At 43.9% G+C, this 21535-nt stretch overlaps 1 long non-coding RNA gene across 1 annotated transcript; it reads left to right on the top strand.

Annotated features, from left to right (window-relative positions):
* The first annotated feature begins 633 nt into the window (after window positions 1–633).
* LOC140593212 (uncharacterized) lies at window positions 634–2156 on the top strand. Its single transcript, XR_011993458.1, has 4 exons — window positions 634–1352; window positions 1442–1533; window positions 1666–1784; window positions 1873–2156. It is a non-coding gene; the product is annotated as an uncharacterized lncRNA (long non-coding RNA).
* Window positions 2157–21535: the final 19379 nt, after the last annotated feature.

The following is a 21535-nucleotide window of genomic DNA, read 5'->3' on the forward strand; positions in this document are numbered from 1 at the left end:
ATCCATCCCACATCCTGAGGCACTTTCAAAGAGTCTATTCTCTTTTGTATTTCCTCAAGCTTTTGGGTGATTAAAACACCAAGTTCAGTCCATAACCTGAATATGTGCCTAGCTGTTCCAAGAAGTAGATTATGCATTGGGTCAATGACAACAAATCGTATGGCATCATAATACTTAAGGTGAAAAAGTTCAGACCACCTGGCACCATATTGAGCTTCTATCTTCAATTGCTAATGCGGGTGTTTACCAGATGATTTAAGTGAAAGCCTGTTAACAGTAACCTACGATGAACATTGGCATGCATGACAATATATATTATAATAATTACAATATATATATTGCATGCATGACAATATATAAGCGCCCTTCCATGATGACAGGCAACATGTCCAGTATAATATTTTCCCCCAGAATAAATACAAACAATTCATTGACTGGGGTGGGCGGGGTGTCGTGGAAAGCATCGAATGGGGAGGGTTGTATTTGTAAAGCATCCACTCAAAAACAGTTCCGTGCATTACGTCGGTGACGTAAGGCGGGTGCAACCAATGACATTACTGTGTCCTTTCAATGGTGCGAAAAAAACAACTTAAATTATCAGCATCGTGTACGGAAGTTATTCTTCTGAATTGCGACTTGGTGGAAGTACTACTTGTGATGGCGTGCAAAAGAAACCTTAGCTTTTCTACTCCTGTGACTAAGGGTCAGCAACCAGCATCAAGTCCACTTAGTTTGAATGACTTGATGAAGCAGCTGATCTCCGGTCAGAACGCTTTGTCTCGTCAGCTTGAGGCTTTGCAGAAGAAGCAGGCTGCACAAACTGCTCTTCTCGAAGAGGCTATCCAGCGTCTTGATGGGCTGGAGCGCAAGTTCGACGAGCAAAGACCGCAGGAAGAGTAAAGCCATGCGCTTAAAAGAATGAAGAGGGCGCATAACGTGGGCATCGCGGTAAGTTGAGCTTTATGTTAGCCGACAATATAGTGTAAAATTATACCTCGCCAAGTTATGCTGCATTCCATTTGCCTCGGGATCCGATTTGCTTAAACAGGATAAAACTACAACTTTCCCTTCTGTTGATAAAGGGCGCAGCCATCTTGGATTCTGAACTCGGAATCCGAGGTCCGAGGGCAAATGGAATGCACCATTAGCCTAAGTTAGCGCTTTTGTTCCTTGCGTCTAGCTTATTTAACAGTTTGTCACGTCCGAATTATACAATGTTGTCTGAAAATTCTTCGTTTCCTATGCATGTATGCGTGTACCTACTAAAGCGTTTTTAATTCAATGTTACAGGAAGCTGTAAGGCGCCTCCATAATTCGGAAAACAACCCGCATACATATGATCCACAAACTGGGTAAGCAGTGTTTTTTTTTATATGCTATGTATGGGGTTTTATGTAATCATTTTAAATGTAATTAATGACACTACTCTCTTTCCACACAGAATCAGTTCACCTCATAACCAGGCAGTAATGACATATCTGCTGGAGGAATTGAAGACGACTTTTGCAGATGCAGACCCTGAGTGTATAAAGGGTAATTTAAACACTTAATATTTATATATAAGGGGGAATTGTTATTGTAATTATGTTCATGTCCCCTTTATTATTGTCCCTCTAATAATTTGAATTGGTTTTGTGACTTATATGAATTCTTTTTTTTATTCAGCATGCTGTAGGACTTACTATGAGACATTGCGGAGGAAATATTCTTTGTCTCAGCCAGGAAAGTCCCAGCTAAGAGACTCCATTAAGAAAGGGGCTAAAAACCGACAAAGGAGAAGACGAGTAAGTGTACAAATTAATATATATATAATATATAAGTTTGGTACATCTCTGGGTGTTTTTAGGGGTTAACATATGGTGTGTTTTGCAGTTGCTGGAGTCCAGGTCTAAAGTCATCCAAACGGATGCAGAGAGAGAACTGTGGCAGACTGCAGTTTTGGACCTGATGTCTGATGAAGAGGATGCCATAGTTGATGGAAGACCGGTGTGGGTTGTGAGGTCTCCACCTCACAGGAACCCACAATTGTCGGAGCTTTGCCGGCAGCTTCAATCCCGATTGGAGGCGGATATGCGCTATGGTCTTGCGCACCGTCAGCGTGTAAGAGCTGATGGAATCGGGCCAGAAGAAGATACATTTCTGGAACTCTGATATTTGCACATTTTGTATATTTATTTGCACTTTGTATATTTATTAGTGTTTGGCTTCATTTTAATAAAAACATTTCTGAAGCAATTTTATTTTTCATTTTTTAAAGGGGGTGTGGGATATATAGTACGGTGGGGGTGGGGAGTGTATATGGTCCGTCTACATACCTGCCCAATAACCAATCAAGTCACTAAGCTATGAGGGCTTGGGTTGGGCTAAATAAAAAGTGTGACCAATCAAATAACAGGAAAGTCACTGGGTAATGTCCCAATAGATGTCAGGGTTGTTGTTTTTTTTTTTTTTAAATCAACCAATCAATGTTGAGATAAAGGACCAATGGGGAACAGCAGAGTTGTGCAGAGGTGTAAAATGCAAATAGTTCTTGAGGTGTGAATGTCTCCTTGAAAGAGCCTTGATTGGATTATTTGCCATGGCAACAAATGGCTGTACCATGGAAGAATCCCTCAGCAAGATACATCCGAATTGGTATCAATCCGGAAGTATCCTAGGTTGGTGGAATTTCATGTATACGCTCAGTGGTACTTGTAGATACTCCCGAAAATCAGTGGTGTATACGGGAGTTTCCTAGTACAGATACACCTCTTTTCATGCAGTGGAAAATGCCACACTTTGTGCACTTTCACGACTGAATAGCCCCTGTCTAAAGCCAGATTGAGCTCCGCAGAGACCCACACGCCGGTCAGCGCCCGCTCTGCGTCAGAATGACCGCAGGCCCCCTCTTGCCTGTTCTCGATCGCGCACGTCCTGCACAGTGTAAACATGAGTTTCCCATTTGGCAGTCTGCTGGGTAGGACGGGGAAAAACAGCTCGCGCGGGGGGTTCACCGTGGCTTTGATCAGGCCAAAGTATTCATTCAGAGGTTTAAAATTTGAATGAATGATTACTGGGTGCCCCACGGGGAATTCACATTTAGCCAGAGTGAATGGGTACAGTGACGTGAAATCCACATAGCAGACGCGCTCTTCCCCCATGACGTCGTAACGCAGGCGAATTGCCGACGTCCGACCCCCAAACAGCGCTTCTCGCGGCCTAAGGGGGTCAGGGGACTGAAAGTCTGACAGGAAATGCTGCACTTGTGGGTCGTGAGTTTTAGCGTGAGCCCATTCGTGTTCCCAGATGGATTCTACATTAATATTAAACTCTTGAGGCAGCGCCTCGCGTTTTTCCCTTGTTTTAATGTACAGGGAACCAAAGCTGTTGCGGGTCAGGGGGCAGACATCGTGTTCATTGTTGCACGTAGGACACCCGTGAAACTGGCAGCCTATAAACTCGAAAGCCCATTTCTCTCCTTCTATCTCCGTGTATCCGTCTGGATGAAACCGCCCCACACGCACTTCACCCCTGCGCAGCGCATGTCGAATTTCGATGCCACGCATGTAGCCGATGAATTCCACCCACTGGATTGACATTGGAATAACTTTTGTATTGCCTCCTGTAATCCCATACGTCAGGAATCGCGATCGTATCTCTGGGCAGGAAATTTGTCCTGTAAACCAGCAACGCGGCTGAAGCGATGGTCGCCATGGTGAAGGGATCACAACCCGTGAGCGTTTTAAACTCCTGCAGGAAGCAGAAGCATATTTATGGATATTTAGAATCCACCTAATCTGTGCATTATTGAATCTGCGGCGATGCACGACCCCGTCAGGCTGGGGATCCACGTCACCAACACCGGCACCTTCCTGTTCAACATCAGCATTTTCAGATTTTCCCAACCCCAAGTCATTTTCAATCTCTTCAGCATTGAGAAGAAATTCTGCGTCTGACAAGGCTTCCCACAATTCAGAATCCGCGGGGGACCATGCGGCCTCGTCGCCGTGCAGCCCCGTTCCCGCTTCTGGTTTAGAGCCCCTTTCATTTAACATGCTTATTAATGTCTCAAAGGATGGTAGGAAAGAGGGCTCTTGGGTCCTCGCTTCACCAGACGCTGCGGGTGGCGAGTCGTGTTGAGCGAGGTAAACCGCATCATTTTCATCATCAATATTATTATTATTATTAGCGTTGTTGATGTTATCGATTTCATCTAATAAGGCTTCGGGTATAGGAGGGGGTGTTGCTCCGTCCATACCTGCTGATTCAGGTAGATTTTCTCTTGACCGGTCCGCGCCGTCTCTCTCGTACATAGAAAACAGAGAATACCTATTATTAGAATAAGTTATTTTTAATGTACAGCGTTTATCACATGTATAAAAGAAATAATATACTCACTATATGGAGTTTTCTATCTGCACCGTCTCTTGTAGAAAAAAAACCTCAGAATAGCTGAATCTCTAAAAAATAATTTTAAGGGGGAAAGAAGATGGCGTCGTAGAGTGAACACGTATTTTGGCGTGCTCCCGTGACAATAGTTCTATTATTCGGTTAATATATATTTTCACTCAGCGAAATCGCTTTATGTCGTTAGATGGTTACTGTGTCATGTCTTTAGATCATTATTTTTCAAAAGGATCTGACAGAATGCCCAAAGCTAAGAAGATTGCGCCGAAAAGCTTGACTAGCAGTGGCGTCGAGAAGGATGTGGATATGGAGGAAGCGAGCGCGATAAGTCACGAGGAGGAAAGTTCCAACTCTGACTTTGCTCAAGCTTTGGACAGATTAACCGAGAACATTACGAAGGTAATAGATGAGAAAGTGAATACTGTCCTAGTCGCGATAAACGACCAGACGGTTCAGTTCCAGGCATTGGTTGAGCGAGTGGGCCAGGCAGAGGAACGGATCGCCGGTGTGGAAAACTCATCGGAGTCCTTGCAGGCTACGCTGGCTGTTCTTCAGAGGAAAGTGAGCGAAATGTCAGAGCATATCGACGATCTGGAGAATCGCGGGCGCAGGTGCAATTTGCGTTTAGTCGGGCTGCCAGAGGGAACTGAAGGCAGTGATCCGGTGCGTTTCTTTGAAAAGTGGCTGCCGGATTACTTGAAGATTGCAACGAAAGCAGGACGGATCAAGCTCGATCGTGTTCATCGCGCTTTGGCGCCGTTGCCAGGTCCTGCGCAACGACCCAGACCTGTCATCATGAAGTTCCATAACTTTACAGATAAGCAGCGAGTGCTGAACGCAGCTCGACAAAGAGGCACGGATCACGAAGGGAGCGCTAACGCTGGTACGAGGATTTCATTCTTCAATGATTATTCTGCGATGGTGATAAAGAAACGGAAAGCTTTCGACGATATCAAAAGACGACTGCGGAAGATGAAGATCGAATATGCCCTGCTGTATCCTGCAACTTTGAGGTTTACTGTTAATGGGACAGTGAAGCGTTTTGCTTCACCAGTTGACGTGACTGCCTTCATTGACAGCCTCTGCTAGCGTGGCAAACTTTCGTGGATAGTTAGGTGGGACATGAACAAAATAGAGCTCACTGAGTGAAGATTTATTTTGTCGCTGGGAGCGTTGTGAGGTCTGTGTTTACCCTATGTTTAAGGATGCAAGAGGTGTTTGGAGGGGTAGGCAGTTGCCTGCAGAAGAAAAGAGTAAGAATGGTTCTTCCTGCATGTTTGGCAGGTTTGTTCCCTTATACAGGTTTTTGTGTTTTGGTATTTTATTTAATTTTTGTTTAAAGCTCAGATTTTCAAAGGCTACCCTTACAGAAACATATTTTGTGATTATCTGTATTATGTATGCACTTATTGTCTGTACATTATTTAATGTCTAGAGTGCTCAGGATTTGTACTTGGAATATTCGCGGCATCCATAATCCTATAAAAAGAAGAAAGATACTTTCTTTTCTGAAAAAAGGAAATATCGAAATTGCTCTTTTACAAGAGACTCATTTGAGTGATGTAGAACATCTAAAATTACAGCAGGGTTTTTTTGGGCAGGTATATTTTTCATCTTTTACATCTAGAAGTAGAGGTGTTGCTATTCTTATTAAACGTAATTTACTATTCAAAGTTTTAAACTATATTAAAGATAGAGATGGTCGTTACGTTATTATTGAAGGCATGTGGCAAGGTAAAGCTATTCGTATACTAAACATGTACTATCCTCCAGCTCATCCATCTGACTTTGTTACTAAAGTGTTTTTGGATTTGATTGCCAGGTCCACTGATTTGACAGTTGTGGGGGGAGATTTTAATTGTGTAATGAATCCACTTGTAGATAGGTACCCACATAGCTCTGCATCCTTAACTGCTCAGGCAAGATCTCTTGAGAATATATGTAAGGATCTAGGTTTTGTGGATGTCTGGAGAACTCTTCATCCTACCGACAAAGAATATACATTCTTTTCTACTTCCTATCTTTGTCAGTCAAGATTAGATTACTTCTTTATGCCAAAGACAGAATTACATTCAGTGCTATCCTGCAATATAGAAAGTATTTTATTATCAGACCATGCCAGTGTCACTATGGAGCTTCTATATAGGGATACAGTGGACTGTTCTATACGGTGGAGACTTAATATCGCGACCCTTAAAGACAGTGCCTTTTCGGATTACTTCTCTTCTGAATTTAAATTTTTTCTTTCTGTTAACTCTCTATCCACAAGTAATCCATCTTTGTTATGGGAAACGTGTAAAGTTTATGCAAGGGGGCTGTTTATTTCATATAGTTCCTCTAAAAAACGTCAAAGAATGGCAAACCAAAGGGCTCTGGAGGCTCAGTTATTGTTTAAGGAAAAAATGTATAATAGATATCCTTCGGCAGACTTATTGAAAGAATTACAGGCAATTAGAGCAGCTTTGGACTGTCTTCTCACTGTGGATGCAGAGAAAAAATTAAGATTCTCAAAACAAAGATTTTATGAGCATGGAGACAAGCCTGGGAGATTTCTAGCATATATTGCCAAACAACGTGTAGCATCTCAGTATATTGCTACTATTGTGGACTCGGATGATAATAGTTTCCATGGTAATAAGAATATTAATAATACATTTAGAAATTTTTATATTAATCTATATTCTTCCGAGAAAGCGGGTGACCATCTTAAACAAATGGTTGACTTTTTTTCTGAGATTAATCTTCCATCAATTTCAGGTATACAAAAAGAATCTCTTAATGGCCCTATTACGAGACAGGAGGTTGTTAATGCTATTAATCCTTTAAAGAATGGTAAATCACCGGGACCAGATGGGTTCTGTGGAGAGTTCTTTAAGGAGTTTCAAGAGTTGCTAACAGATCCATTGCTTAATATGTTTAACTATTCATTTGTGGTTAAGGAGTTGCCAAAGACCCTTGGAGAAGCTTATATATCACTTATATTGAAGAAAGGTAAAAGTCCTGATATATGTGCTTCTTATAGAATTGCACAATTGCATTACTGAATGTGGACCAGAAGTTGCTTTCTAAGATTTTAGCAATACGTCTTGAGAAAATTCTGCCTACGATAATTGGGACTGATCAAACTGGATTTATACAGGGTAGGGATTCATCTGATAATGTTAGACGCCTTCTAAATGTTATTTATGCCTTTAAAGCGAAATCTATAGATGGCCTAGTTCTGTCGTTGGATGCGGAGAAGGCATTTGATCGTATCGAATGGTCCTATCTTTTCTTTGTTTTGGCTTAGGAGAAAATTTTGTACAGTGGATCAGAGTGCTGTATACAAACCCATGCTCTGCTGTGTTGAGTAATGGCATTAGATCTGATTTTTTTCCTATGCATAGAGGCACCAGGCAGGGTTGCCCCCTGTCGCCACTTTTATTTGCGATGGCTATGGAGCCTCTAGCTGAAGCTATCAGATCAACAACATCTATTTCAGGTTTACAGGTAGAACATATACATCATAAGATTGCACTATACGCTGATGACGTATTGCTTTTTTTATCTGAGCTTGAGAGGTCAGTTCCTGCTCTAATTGAGTTGATTAATTGGTTCAGTACATTTTCTGGTTACAAGATTAATTTGACCAAATCTGAAGCTATGCCCTTAGGTACTCTTATTTCCAAACCTAACATAGTGCCCTGCTTTCCTTTTAAGTGGTCACCTCTAGGTTTCATATATTTAGGTATTTCTCTTCATCTTTGAAGCAGATGTATGAATCTAATTTTGTTCCTTTATTTGAGAAAATACGGCAGGATTTAGAACGTTGGAATTCCTTGCCAGTATCTTGGCTGGGTAGGATAGCACTTGTGAAGATGATTGTGTTACCCAAACTATTATATCCTATTCGTATGGTTCCGATACTGTTCTCAAATAGAACATTTAAAGGACTAAATAGCTGGCTGACTTCCTTTATATGGAGTAAACGCAAGCCTAGATTAAAAATGTCAGTACTTTATCTGCCGAGTTCCATGGGCGGGTTGGATTTTCCAAATATTAAGATGTATCAGTTAAGTTCTCATCTGAGATATATTGCAGAGTGGGTTAGAAATGATTTTTCCTCTACTTGGTTAGATATTGAATCTTCCTTTTCAAATTTTCCTTTAAGAGCTCTTCTTTTTGTTAAGAGCTTTCAAAAAATAAGAGAGATATATGATAATCCAATTATAGTTAATACTCTGAAAGCATGGAGATCAGTCTGTAGGCTTGAAGGTAGATCTAAATTGACTTCTTTATTTACTCCAATATTAAATAATCCTGATTTTATCCCAGGAATTTTGGATGATGGTTTTAAACGTTGGTGTGATTTGGGACTTATTAGGCTTGGGGATATGTTTTTAGACAATAAATTGATGTCTTTTGTGGAGTTGACCCAGAAGTTCCGGCTGTTCAAACATGATTTTTTTCGTTTCCTCCAACTGAGGCATTATATTACTAATAACACAACACTTGTTGGATATGGAGAGATATCTGCTATTGAGAGGTTATTATTTTTATCTTCGGGAAAGATGTCTCTGGGTAGATTTTATGGCTCTTTGTGTTTAATCTCTTCTGTTGATACACAGGGAATTAAAACTAAGTGGGAAGGAGAGTTAGATATTGATATTGATGATGAAACATGGGCTGATATTTGGTCTTATGCTAGGAGAATATCTGTTTGTACACGCACGAAGGAAATACAATTTAAGATCATACATAGACTCCATATTTCTCCTAACCGCAGGCATTTTTTTAACCCCTCTGCATCGCCTATGTGTTTAAAATGTAAAATTGAAGTTGGTACTTTAACACATTGTCTGTGGTCATGTGACATATTGCAAAGGTATTGGCGTTTGGTGCTGGGGGAAATGGAAAAGATCTTTAATATACAGTTGGATTTTGACCCAGTCTCATTGTTGTTGGGTATTCCCTTCATTTGCTAATAAGAAATTGTATAATATTTTGGCTTTTGCTGCCAGGAAAAATATTTTACTTAATTGGATTAGTGATAGATCTCCATCACTTAAGGGTTGGCATAGGATAATTTTTGAGTTAATTCCCCTGGAGCGTCTTACCTATGTATTACATAAAACAACTGGCCAGTTTTATAAAGTCTGGACCCCATATCTTGATTATCTGGAACCTCATCTTCGTCCTATTATATTACAAGGAATGTCGTAGTTGTATAACTTTCTAGACAACTAATTTTTTCTTTTTTTTTCTCTTCCCTTATTTGTTTTATATGAGGTAATCCTGTGTTATTTAAAGTCTGAGCTTTGTTGTTTTGTTGTTGCTGTTGTTTTGATGATGTCTTGTTATTTTTGTATTATAATGAAAATGCAATAAATATAATTATAAAAAAAAAATAATAATAATTTTAAAATGATAGTTATTTTAATGTATAGCGTTTATCATAAAACGTGTATAAAAGAAACAATATACTCATTTTATGCAAGTCCCATGTAGTTTTCTCTTTCCAGTGGGGTAAGGCCTTGATGATACTTGGGGGGTACTTGTGTCTCTTTACCAAAGGAGGGAAACCCTGCTCGGCGTAATAAAAATATCTGCGGATGGTTATTCTTAAGATTCTTTAAGGATAAATATACGGCCTGTCAAGTTTTATCTGATTTTCTTAAGTCTATTTCATGTATGTTTTTTCTTTTAACTAATATTTGTGCGCAGACGATGCGGTGATGTACATAACGGGCGAATCGGAAAAACAAAACTTCAAACAAAATTTGAAAACAAAAGTTTGAAAAAAAAACCCTACCACACAAGGCCAAACTGTTGCTGCTGCAGGGGGTGTCAGCTTTCACACTCCCCCCAAAATGCCGCTAAGCGTTAATTGGAGGAGGATAGCATCAGACCCAGACCCACCTCCTCTCATTCTTAGCTCCAACTTTGTCATTCTCATAGGGTTTCTTTCAGTCTTGTGCAGCACAGCTCTCAGTTCACAGCTCTCCAGCATCGCTCCCTCTGAGTCCTTTGCGCTACGCCCAAGTACACGCTCCGCCAGACTGACCGGGACCTTCCGACAGTACCACACCAGACCCAGCGTACTCTCACACTCCATCAGGTAACCGACCCGCTCAGCCCCCGTGCTCAGCTCCGTGCTCGGCACCCTCGTAGCACGGGGCTATTCCCACAAAACCCCACTCATAAGCACACAATTCACTCTCCTCAAATTAAAATAAATAATAAAAATATATAAATAATTAAAATAATAATTAAAATAAATAATTAATAATCAATAAATAATAAAAAAATATATATTAATAAATAAATAAATAATAAGAATAAAAATAAATAAATAAAGGCCCTCTCCCAACGTCACTAGTCGTGACGTCACATTGCTCCGCCCCAGACCCGCCCACCCAGTGAACTTTTGACCCGTGACCTTTTTGAGCTTTGGGTCATAAATCTTTTTGAAAGAAGCGGTATTATCCATCTCTCTATAATCCTATTAATGTGAAAGCAGAATTGGATTGGAAAGCTTGAAGTTTTAAATCCACATGGCAGTAGTAACATGGTTAAACTAGAGGTCAGTTTTTGTGTCCAAAGAGTTCAAAACAAAAATATGCAATGTTCGGAAGGCTAACTTTAATGGTATTAGGATGAAACTCAAAATTGTAAATTGGATGGAGTTAAATAATAAAACTGTTGAGAAGGCATGGGACTTTTTTAAAAGCACATTATTGCAAGCATAAGGGGACTTCATCATACCTGTTTCGAGCAAAACTAAATCTAGGAAACTGCAACTTAGGGAGTTTACTACTGAAATTAACCCCAAATTACTCCAAAAGGCTCTAAAAGCTGAAGCGACTAATCTGCTGAGTAGTAAAGGTCTTACAGTATAATTGAAAATACAAGAATCGACTGAATGGAATGAGTTATAAAATGCACCGGCCAGGCTCCAGTGCATCTCAACAACATGACACTCCAATATACCACATTGCTGTTTATTTCACATTGTCATCTCTCAGTTCTGTTTTCCATATTCTGATATGGACATTTAACCACTTACTGTACCAATTTCCAACCCACAGTTTAAAGACTACATCTGCCAACAATTAATATTAACAGTATGTATGTGTTATCACTCTGCATGTTACCAAAATCGATTAATTTGCACCATGCAAACAAATGTACAAATTAATAAACAGATTATGGATCAAATCTAAATAACTGATTTGGTAGCTCAGAATTACTGGACCTGAGTACTTGAAGTATGAGATTAAATGGAATTTAATTGGTACATTCTTATTTACAGGGTCAAAAACAGTGTAGTACCTCAGACAATATGCTTAGCCCTAAATAAATAGATAATCTAGAAGTGAAAAGAACAAACTGTCTTGCCGAACGGCACATGGAGCACAGTAAAGGCACAGGAAGCCAGAAGTTTGGTGGGAAAGTTTAATGGACGCAGCAACACAAGGAGTAGCAACACTCGGGCTGACATAACAATGACCAGACTGGGGAAACAAATGGGAATGCGGACTAAATACAATGAATTAATAACAACGATCAGGAACAGCTGGTAAACATGGGGAATCCACACAGGGTTAACGAGGGGGCTTGGCACACGGAAGGAGCGGACGATCAGGACATGACAGGACCCCCCCCCCCAAAGGTGCGCACTCCGGGCGCGCCCAAGGGGAGCAGAGCGACGGGGACCAGGGACACAACAGCACCTGGGGAGACAAAAGGAACAACATTAGCGCACCACGGGGAACAACACAGACACACAGAACTGGCACAAAGAGACCAACTCGAACAACAGAATGCAGACACACACAGGGGCACCAAAAACGGACATGGGACCCGGGGACACTAAAGGCAACAATGGAGGGACCATACCAGGGGGTACACCTACAGAAGACACATAGGGACTAGCAGGGGACGTGGACACAAAAGGACGGGAAGGACACACAGGAGGCACAAAGGAACCAACCATAGACGAAGGCACAGAGGGACGGGGCGAAAACACGGGGTAACAAAGGGACTAGAGGGCACTGAGGGACGAGGAGCAAACATGGAGGGCACAAAGGAACTAGAAGGGAACGACGTAGAAAAAGGACGGGGAGTGAACACAGGGGGTACGAAGACACTAGGAGGGAACAACGGTGGAACAGGATGGGGCATAAACACAGGGGGCAAGGGAGCTAAGGGCAAGCGGCAATGGGGAGCAGAGGGGACTCTCGGCGAGCGTAAAGTAGGGCGCGCTGGAGCAGCAGGTCTCCGCGGCGCCGAAACGGGCTGATGGGGATGCAGAGGATGGAGTCGAAAGGGGACCTGGGAAAGGCAAGAAAGGAGTTGTAGCCAAGGCAGGTGTGGGCACAGCCACCACTGGTCCAGATCCAAGCGACTGACCAGTCGCAGTCAGGGGACCTGTCGACGACCGGCAGGGTGATTGGGCCTCAGCGGGCTGACGAGCTGCAGGCGGGGAACCCGCAGGCTGTCAGGGAGGTTCCGCAAACCGGGCCATAGTCGGCCGACAGGATGCCATGGGTGAAGCCAGGGGCACCTGCTGTGCTGGTAGAGAGGTCGAATCACGACATCGGTATCCCCTCTTCTTCCGTGAGACCGAGAGGCGGGAACCTGGTCGAAGGCCACCACTAAAAGGTGGCTTCGGCCGGGGTCACCTCCTGGAGGGGTCCAAGGGGGTAGTCAGCGGGGAAGTCAAGGAGATCCCCGAGGGGTCCCACTCGAGCTCCTCCTCTAACTCCCCTATGGAGGGAGGAGCTGGGGTCTGGAATTCAGGGACCTCCTCGGGGATTGTGGTCATGGGAGCTGGGACCAGGGAGACTGAGGCCGAGGGAGCTGGAACCGGGGGGACTGAGGCAGAGGGAGCCAGGACCGGGGGGACTGAGGCAGAGGGAGCAGGGACCCGGGGGACTGAGGCCGAGGGAGCAGGGACCCGGGGGACTGAGGTAGCGTGGCGTGTTGGCCGCCAGAACTGGAGTCGACGGGCGCGGCACAAGCAGAGCCTGGGCCGGGACGTCGGGCGTGGGCGGAGCCTGGAGTGCAGGCACAGCAGCCAAGGCTGCAGGGCCTGGAACCACGGGAGCCGGGACCTCGGGCGGCGCAGCTGTGGGCGGGGCTGCAGGAGCCTCGGGCGGCGCAGCTGTGGGCGGGGCTGCAGGAGCCTCGGGCGGCGCAGCTGTGGGCGGGGCTGCAGGAGCCTCAGGCGGCGCCGTGGGAGCCTCCGGGGACGCCGCAGGAGCCACGGGGGATGCCACAGGGGCCACTGGAGCCTCCAGGGGAGCAGTCACCCCTGGCAGGGGGACCCTGGGACTCCAAGCAGGGACTGGGACCCCGGGGAACTAAGCGAGGAGCACAGGAGTCGCGGGGAACTGAGAGCACAGGAGCCTCGGGGAGCTGAGCAGGGAGCACAGGAGCCGCGGGGAGCACAGGAGCCACGGGGACCGCTGGGGGACTGGGCAGGAGGCGCTGCAGGAGCAGGGGCATCGGGTGGTGCAGCTGACTGCAGGACAGCAGGGGGCGCCGCAGCCACCGCCGACTCCAGGCCAGCAGGGGGCGCCGCAGGCCCAGAAGCCACGGATACCTCGGGGCCCGGCACAGCAGCTGCTGGCTCAGGAGCCTCAGTGGGCGTTGCAGGGGTCACAGGCGCCTCTGGGGGCACCGCAGGAGCAGGAGGCACAGGCACCTCTGGGAGTGCCGCAGGAGCAGGAGGCACAGGTGCGTGTGTCTGGGATTTCTGCAGGAACAGCCAGCCATAGGGGGTGCAGCTGCAGGCACCGGAACCAGAGGGGGCGCAGCTGCTGAAGCAGGAGGCACAGGGGGTGCTGCGGAAACAGCCGGCACGGGAACCACTGGGGGTGCTGCGGAAACAGCCAGCACGGGAACCACTGGGGGCGTTCCAAATGGACCTGGCCCCTTTAAGGACCAGGTGCGTCCCGGAAAAAGGACCCGCTGCCAATAAGGGCAGCGAAGAGGCGGGCAAACAGTCGGGGTAAGCGGCAGCAGGCATGAACACCGCTGGATTAAGCACCGGGAGGGATTCCTCCCGACACGCAGCAGGGCAGACAGCGGAGAGCGAGACAGCCCCCAGGGAGACTTCCAACGTGTCTTCCTGTCTCTGTTTTCTCCACTTCTTCCTGCTTGCTCCTTTTGGCGTTGTTGCGGGCACCTCTGGAAGCTCCGATAGCTGACCATACTGTAAATCAAGCCACTAGTCGAGGCTTCTCGCTTTAACAAGGTTCGGACGGGTGCTGGAAATCCTGGAAAATGCTTGATGTTTAATATAGTGTTTTCAAGGTTAGAAAAGTACTTGGATTTTGGACAAAGTGCTTGAACCTGCTTGAATTTGAAATTGCATTGCTTTCATAATAATTTGTTATCTTACAGAGTAGTTTTCCTTTTAGCTAAAAATGCATTTTGCACATAACGAAAATAACTCTGCTGGAGTCCGCGCTTGTGGCTGTAGTGGTGTAATCTTCCAGTGGATGCGCGCCCTCTGTTGGAGCAGAGTGGGAGGTGAAAACATGCCGGGAGGTTGCCGTTTCAATGCTCGTTGGCTGGAGGAAGAAAAATACAAATTATGGCTAAAACGTGGACCAAATCCTCGATTAGCCACTTGCAAAATATGCAAAAAGGACGTGCAGCTCTTCACCATGGGAGAGGCCGCGCTTCCAAGCCATATGAAAGGTAAGTTTTAAGTTAAGGAATTTTTGATTAGGCCAATTAGCTAATTGATTTTCACGGTCACGGTACATTAAGTTTACATTTCAGTTTGTGTGCTTACTGATTGAATTCTGCAGTCGCATGAATTCTTTCATCAAACAACAAAGTGCTAATACGATGTAAACGATCTTTATTTTTCCATTTCTAACGCCAGGTTCAGTGTTTAACGGTAGTTTCGCAAGTGCATAGTGAGCTCGCGCTAGACTTTTTTTTTTTTAAGTTTTACTGTACGTTTCAGTAATGGGGAATGTCTATTGTTCACTTATATGATTTAATCCCAATTTGAATAACCGTTTTGGTTTTGATGTTACTTAAAATAACCAATGTGATGAATGTCAAAATATGATGTGTCGTTTAAACGGCATTAACCAGCTAAATTCTTATTAAATAACATTAACAAAGATTAAGACATACTGTAACAAATGCATTGCTCATGGTTGGTTCAAATGAAACCTTATTGTAGTGTTAATATAATCTTTACTATATCAAGAGCAATAATCAACAAAAAATATTTTCTCATAATACTGCAGCCCTGCTCTCTAATTAATTATCTAATTCTTTTTCTTTTTTTTCACTTATATACATTATTATACAACTTATTTATATTATGTATCATTATATTAAGTCTTCTTATTAAAAAGCATCAAGATCTGATGAGAAGACTCCTATATCCAGGTCCTGGATTGGGGGATTTTTTTCAGCAGACAAGCAATGTGTCAAGCAGCACAGCTACATCTACACCATTAAGCAGCAGTGCAGAGGAAGCTGCCAGTGGAGTAGCAAAGGAAATTGCGCCTCTACCATCCCCAGATTCATCTAATCCGCAGCAGTCAATCAGCAACTCCCAAGGCACCATAAAAACATTTGTTAGCTCTAACACTTAAAGCAGAAATATGCTGGGCAACAAAAGTTGTAACAAGCCACTATTCTTACAAATCATGTGAGCATGTAGGGGATCTTTTCCAAACCATGTTTCCCGACAGTAACATAGCAAAGCAGTTTAAATGTGGGGAGAATAAAGTGGCATACCTCATTGTGTTTGGGATAGCTCCTCATTTCTCTTCTCTGATGAAGACCAAAGCCATAAAAGAATCTGGTTATGTTATTCTATTTGATGAAAGTTTAAATCGGGAAATTAAGAAAAGCCAGCTAGATGTTCACTTGAGATTCTGGAATGATAATCAAGTAACCTCAAGGTATCTGACATCTTTTTTCATGGGTCATCACACTGCAGAACAAATATATGAGAAGCTTGAGACTGTGTGTTCAGATATAGGCTTCCACAACCTGATTCAGCTGTCGATGGATGGCCCAAACGTGAACTGGAAGCTCTTCTCCATGGCCCAGCAAAGCATAGAACAGCAAACAGGCAAGAAAATGCTTAATGTTGGAAGCTGTGGTTTGCATATACTAAACAATTCCTTCAGAGCAGGGTGTGCATCCACAGACTGGGACCTGGGAAATGCTCTTTCAAACCTTAAATGGATATTCTAGGATGTACCAGCACGTAGAGAGGACTATACAGCAGTCACTGGTTCCACATCCTTCCCTCTTGACTTCTGTAGTCATCGATGGCTGGAAAACGTAGAGGTGGCTGAGCGTGCCCTACAGATTTGGCCTTCTCTGAAAATATACATCAAAGCTGCAAAAGCGAAAACTATAACAGAACCATCTTCTAAATCTTTCAAGACTGCTCAGATGATTGTTCAAGATGACCTCTTCCAGGCAAAGCTCAACTTCTTTCTAATGGTGGCTCTGGAAATCACACCATTTTTGAAGTTATACCCATGCTGCCATTTATGAGTGGGGATCTCACCAACATGCTTAGGAGTCTCCTGGAGAAGTTTATCAAGCCCAGTGTCATGAAGAATGCAACACCTACATTAAAGCTTCTACAAGTTGACTATGCTGATCCAGTCAACCACATGGATGTTACCAAACTGAGAGTGGGATTTGTCACAGAGCAAGCCCTGGAGGAGCACAAGAAGAAGAACTCGGATGCCGAGAGGCTGAGGCTGGAGTTTAGGCAGAACTGCAAACCATTTTTGCTGAAGATGGTCTCCATGCTTTTTGAAAAGGCTCCACTCAAATATCCTCTTGTGAGAAGCCTTTCTGTTCTCGATCCAAGGGTGTTCCTCAAGAGCAAAGAGGTGAGCACCCGAAAACTCACCACTGTTCTGCGGCTCTTTGTGGAAACTGGGCGCATTGAAGAGAAATGCTATGATGAGATTCTGAGGGAGTTTGTTCACTTCTATGACCACAGCCTGATGACAGCATCAGATTCTTTTAGAAACTTCAACCCAGAAAGTGGAAGTTTGGATGCATTCTACCATGAACATTTATCCAACAATGCAGAGTGTCGCCATCTATTGGAGGTAGTGAAATTTCTCCTGATCCTTTCACATGGCCAAGCCTCTGTTGAAAGAGGGTTTTCTGTCAACAAGGAGGTGATGGTGGAGAACCTCAAGGAGCATTCATTAATCTCTCCAGTTATTCATGACCATGTGCGGAGTGTTGGAGGGCTTCTTAACATAGCCTACACAAAGGAGCTACTCCTCTTTGCCGCTGCCGCCAGACAGAAATACCACATGTATCTTGATGACCAAAGACGTCTAAAGCAAGATGAACAGAAGGCACAGAAGAGGAAAGGACTAATGGAAGAGATAACAGAAATAAAATCCAAAAAGAAGAGACTAGAGGAGGATATAAGGGTCCTCCTGAAGTCCGCTGATGACAATGCAGAAAAAGCTGAATCACAATGAAAACTGAGCTTCATCTCAAAGTCCAATGGCCTTCGAAGAGCAGCAAAGGAAAAGAAAAGAAGTCTGTAGACTTTGGAGAAACAGCTAGCTGAAAAACTAAAGGAACTGAAGGACACTCCTTAACAGGCCCTACCCTGTTTGGCCTACTCCTGGATAAGCTAGTTATTATATTTTGTTCAGTGCAGTTTCATTTTTGCACTATTTTCATTGCAGTTTTTTGCACTTGTGTTGTTAATTGCAGATTTTTTCCTAAACTCAACAGTCTAAAGGGCACTTCCTTGCCTATTTAAGTTATTGATCGTGTAATTCACGTGAAAGTATTCAACTATTTAAGTTGAAATGTCATATTGTGTTTTGTTTTTTTTAATAGCACAATGGATTTAAATGTGAAAAAGTACATACAGCATATATAAACGTAATTTACCGCGGTAACAGCTGATCACATGGGGATTCCACACGAGGCTAACGAGGGGGCATGGCTCACGGAACTCATTGCTTGGATACATTTATTTTCTTACTTTAAAAATTACTGTTTTGATAAATGTGCTTAGATGTGTTTAGTACAGTATATGCTTTTCTTGTTTTGTCCGGTTCATTTTGTGTTTAAATGCTAAAAAAAAACATATTTCGGTGTAATTTTTTTGTGGCTGGGAACCAATTAATTGGTTTTCCATTATTTCTTATGGGGAAAATTCAATCAGAACTCAAACTTTTTAGGATTCGGTCCGGAGTTCTGAACGGATTAATTTCGAGTTCTGAGCTACCACTGTAGTTCTTAGAAATCACTTATGTGATTATAAATGTGCTGTGTGTTATGTCATGTATAGTGGTTAATGTTCATTGTTGTACGTAGTGTGTGTGTGTGTGTGTATGTGTGCGTGCATCCACTATGTGTAATAAACGGCATCTGGTGATTAAACCCCGAACCATCTCTGCTGTTTAATTATTGCGAGCATTAGGTGCACTTTAGACGCCACACCAAGACATCACACTGCACCACACAGAGGGAAGGGGGGGGGGATAATTAGCCACTCACCCCCCCCCCCCCCTCATTATTTTAACTGCACTTTAGACATACATCTGTGTCATACCACTCTTTCACATAGGGCCTTGGAGGGCGGGGGGAGCTGTGCAGGTCCTGGGTCAGCTGCTTCGGCAGCCCCTGGCTGGACTGCGCAGCTCCCTTCCCCTCTATTTTAACTCCACTTTAGACACAGGGCTTGGGGGGGGGCTGGTGGGGCAGGACCACAGCTCCGGCTGTGGTATCTTTTCCCCATATGTTCCCCCATAGCTGGTGGGCCCGGGGGCGGGGCGGCTGCATCTGTGGGGTGCAGGTGTGACTGGTAGTGTTTGTCTGAGTGTATGTATGTGTGTATGCATGGTTCTGTGTGTCTGCAGGTTTATCCTGGAATGGGGGAGTACTTGGGTGATGGGGCGGTGCAGGGGCGGTAGTGGGGGGATTTAGGGGAGGGAGGGTGCGGGGATTGGGGAGGGAGGGTTGGGGGGGGGGTCTGGGCTTGGGGGAAGGAGGGTCGGGGTAGCCAGGGGTGGCGGTGCCTGGTGGCTCTCGGGGCATCTCCCTGGTGGGGGTTCTTGGGGGGGTGCGGCTCTGCTTGGGGCTGGCTGGGCCCTGCGCAGCGCGTGGGTGGCCCGTGTTCCGGGCTCTATCCGTGCCTGCGCGGTCGGCCCCCGGGGGGGAACCGGCAGGCTGACGCCTGTGGCCATGGGGCTCCTGTTTTGTGCTCGCTGGCGGGGGGCGCCTGGTGCCTCCCCCCTCTGCCTCCTTGAGTGGACACACAGCCCTCCGGTGGCGGGCGGCCCGGGTAACTGGCCGCTGTGGGGTGGCATTGTTCTAGCCTCACACACTCATTGGGAATCATTCCATGTTAACCTGCACACTCATACATATACTCACAATACACAATTATACACACATGCGCACACACACACACATGTATATATGCACACACACACACACAGTATAATATTTATAATAAAGTATAAATATTAAATGTCTAAAATGTATTTTAGACATGGTACATTAACAGCATCTGTTTAAGATCTAAATGCTTGTTAAATACATTGAAATTTAGAAGAAAAAAAAAGAAGAAAGGGTAAGGGTATACCAAGTACAATGACATTGGATGCAGTCCCTTCAGTGCAAATTAAACATTTAAACACATATACAAATAGAATAATTAAATACATTTAAAAATTAGGTCTTTAAAAATAAATGATAAATTATGCAATACCCTAACACAATAAAAATTACACTAAAATGTATATTGCACAGACTAAAGTGTAGCATAGCCCTACCTTTCATTCAGCACTGTATGTGTTTAATGACTGAACAGAGTTCAAGATGCGTATTGCAGTAGGGTAAAACCAGTTCTTAAATATTTTTGTACGAGATTTGATTGACCTAAAAGGTTTTCCAGAGGGCAACATTGTGAACAAGTGATGTCCACGGTGGGAGGGATCTCTTAGAAAATTGACAGCTCTGGTGCTGCAGCTGGACCTAAAAATGTCCTCCAGGGCACAGCCTTTTGAGCAGTGTTGATGACCCTCTGCAGGCCCTTCCTGTCCGCCACTGAGCAGCTGGTGTACCAAGTGGATATGCAGTAGGTCAGCACACTCTCAATAGAGCAGCGGTAGAAGGACAGCAGCAGCTTCTCTTCCAGGTGGTTTTTCCTGAGGATTCTCAGGAAGTGGAGCCGTTGCTGGGCCTTCTTGACCAGTTAAAACAGTTTCTAAATAATTTCCAAATTATTCTTGATTTCTTACTTTGCATGCTGGAACCTTAGCTTAATTTCTTTTATCAGTATAAATACACTTTTATTTGTGAGAATGTTAAGTGTTTCATGAAATGTGCCCAACGAAATGAGAAATCAGCAGGTGGTGCTAAAGATCAGCAAAACCATAAAAAGCACACTCCACTCTGACTTCAAAATGACATAAGCAAGTACAGTAAAACCTCGGATTGCGAGCTTAATTCGTTCTGGAAACGTGCTCGTAATCTAAAGCACTCGTATATTAAAGCGAATTTTCCCATTAGAAATAATGGAAACTCAGATGAGTCGTTCCACAACCCAAAAATATTCATATAAAAATGATTAATACAAAATATAAAGTAAAATACATAAAACAAATTAACATGCACTTTACCTTTGAAAATAATTGTGGATGGTGTGAGGGAGATGGTGAGAGAAGTTATTTTGTTATTTGAGAGGAGAGAGTTATTTTGTAGGACGACTCACTATAACTAATCACTGCTATCTGTTGGCTCACTGAAATCTTTTTCTTTTTGTGCTACTTTAACAAGGAACCTATACAATGACAGCCGCTTTTGCCTCCTTTTCTATTTCGGCGAAATGTGGACATTGCATTGGCGTTAAACAGATTCATTGCACGCACTGCTACACCCTTATTCGGGTGGTGCTTTTCTACTAAACTTTGACTACACCAGTGAGGCACGCAGACCGATACCGAGCATGGGAAACGATTACCCAAAATTCCGCAGCGAGTGAGAGAGAAGAACCATTGGTTCAGTTGTGATTATGCGACGCTATGCAGACAAAGCGTATATGTAATATTCGTATTGCAAGACCTCGCTCGTTTATCACGTTAAAATTTATTTAAAATTTTTGCTCATCTTGCAAAAC

The sequence above is a fragment of the Paramormyrops kingsleyae genome, chromosome 10 (genome assembly GCF_048594095.1).
Source record: "Paramormyrops kingsleyae isolate MSU_618 chromosome 10, PKINGS_0.4, whole genome shotgun sequence".
NCBI classification, from domain to species: Eukaryota; Metazoa; Chordata; class Actinopteri; order Osteoglossiformes; family Mormyridae; genus Paramormyrops; species Paramormyrops kingsleyae.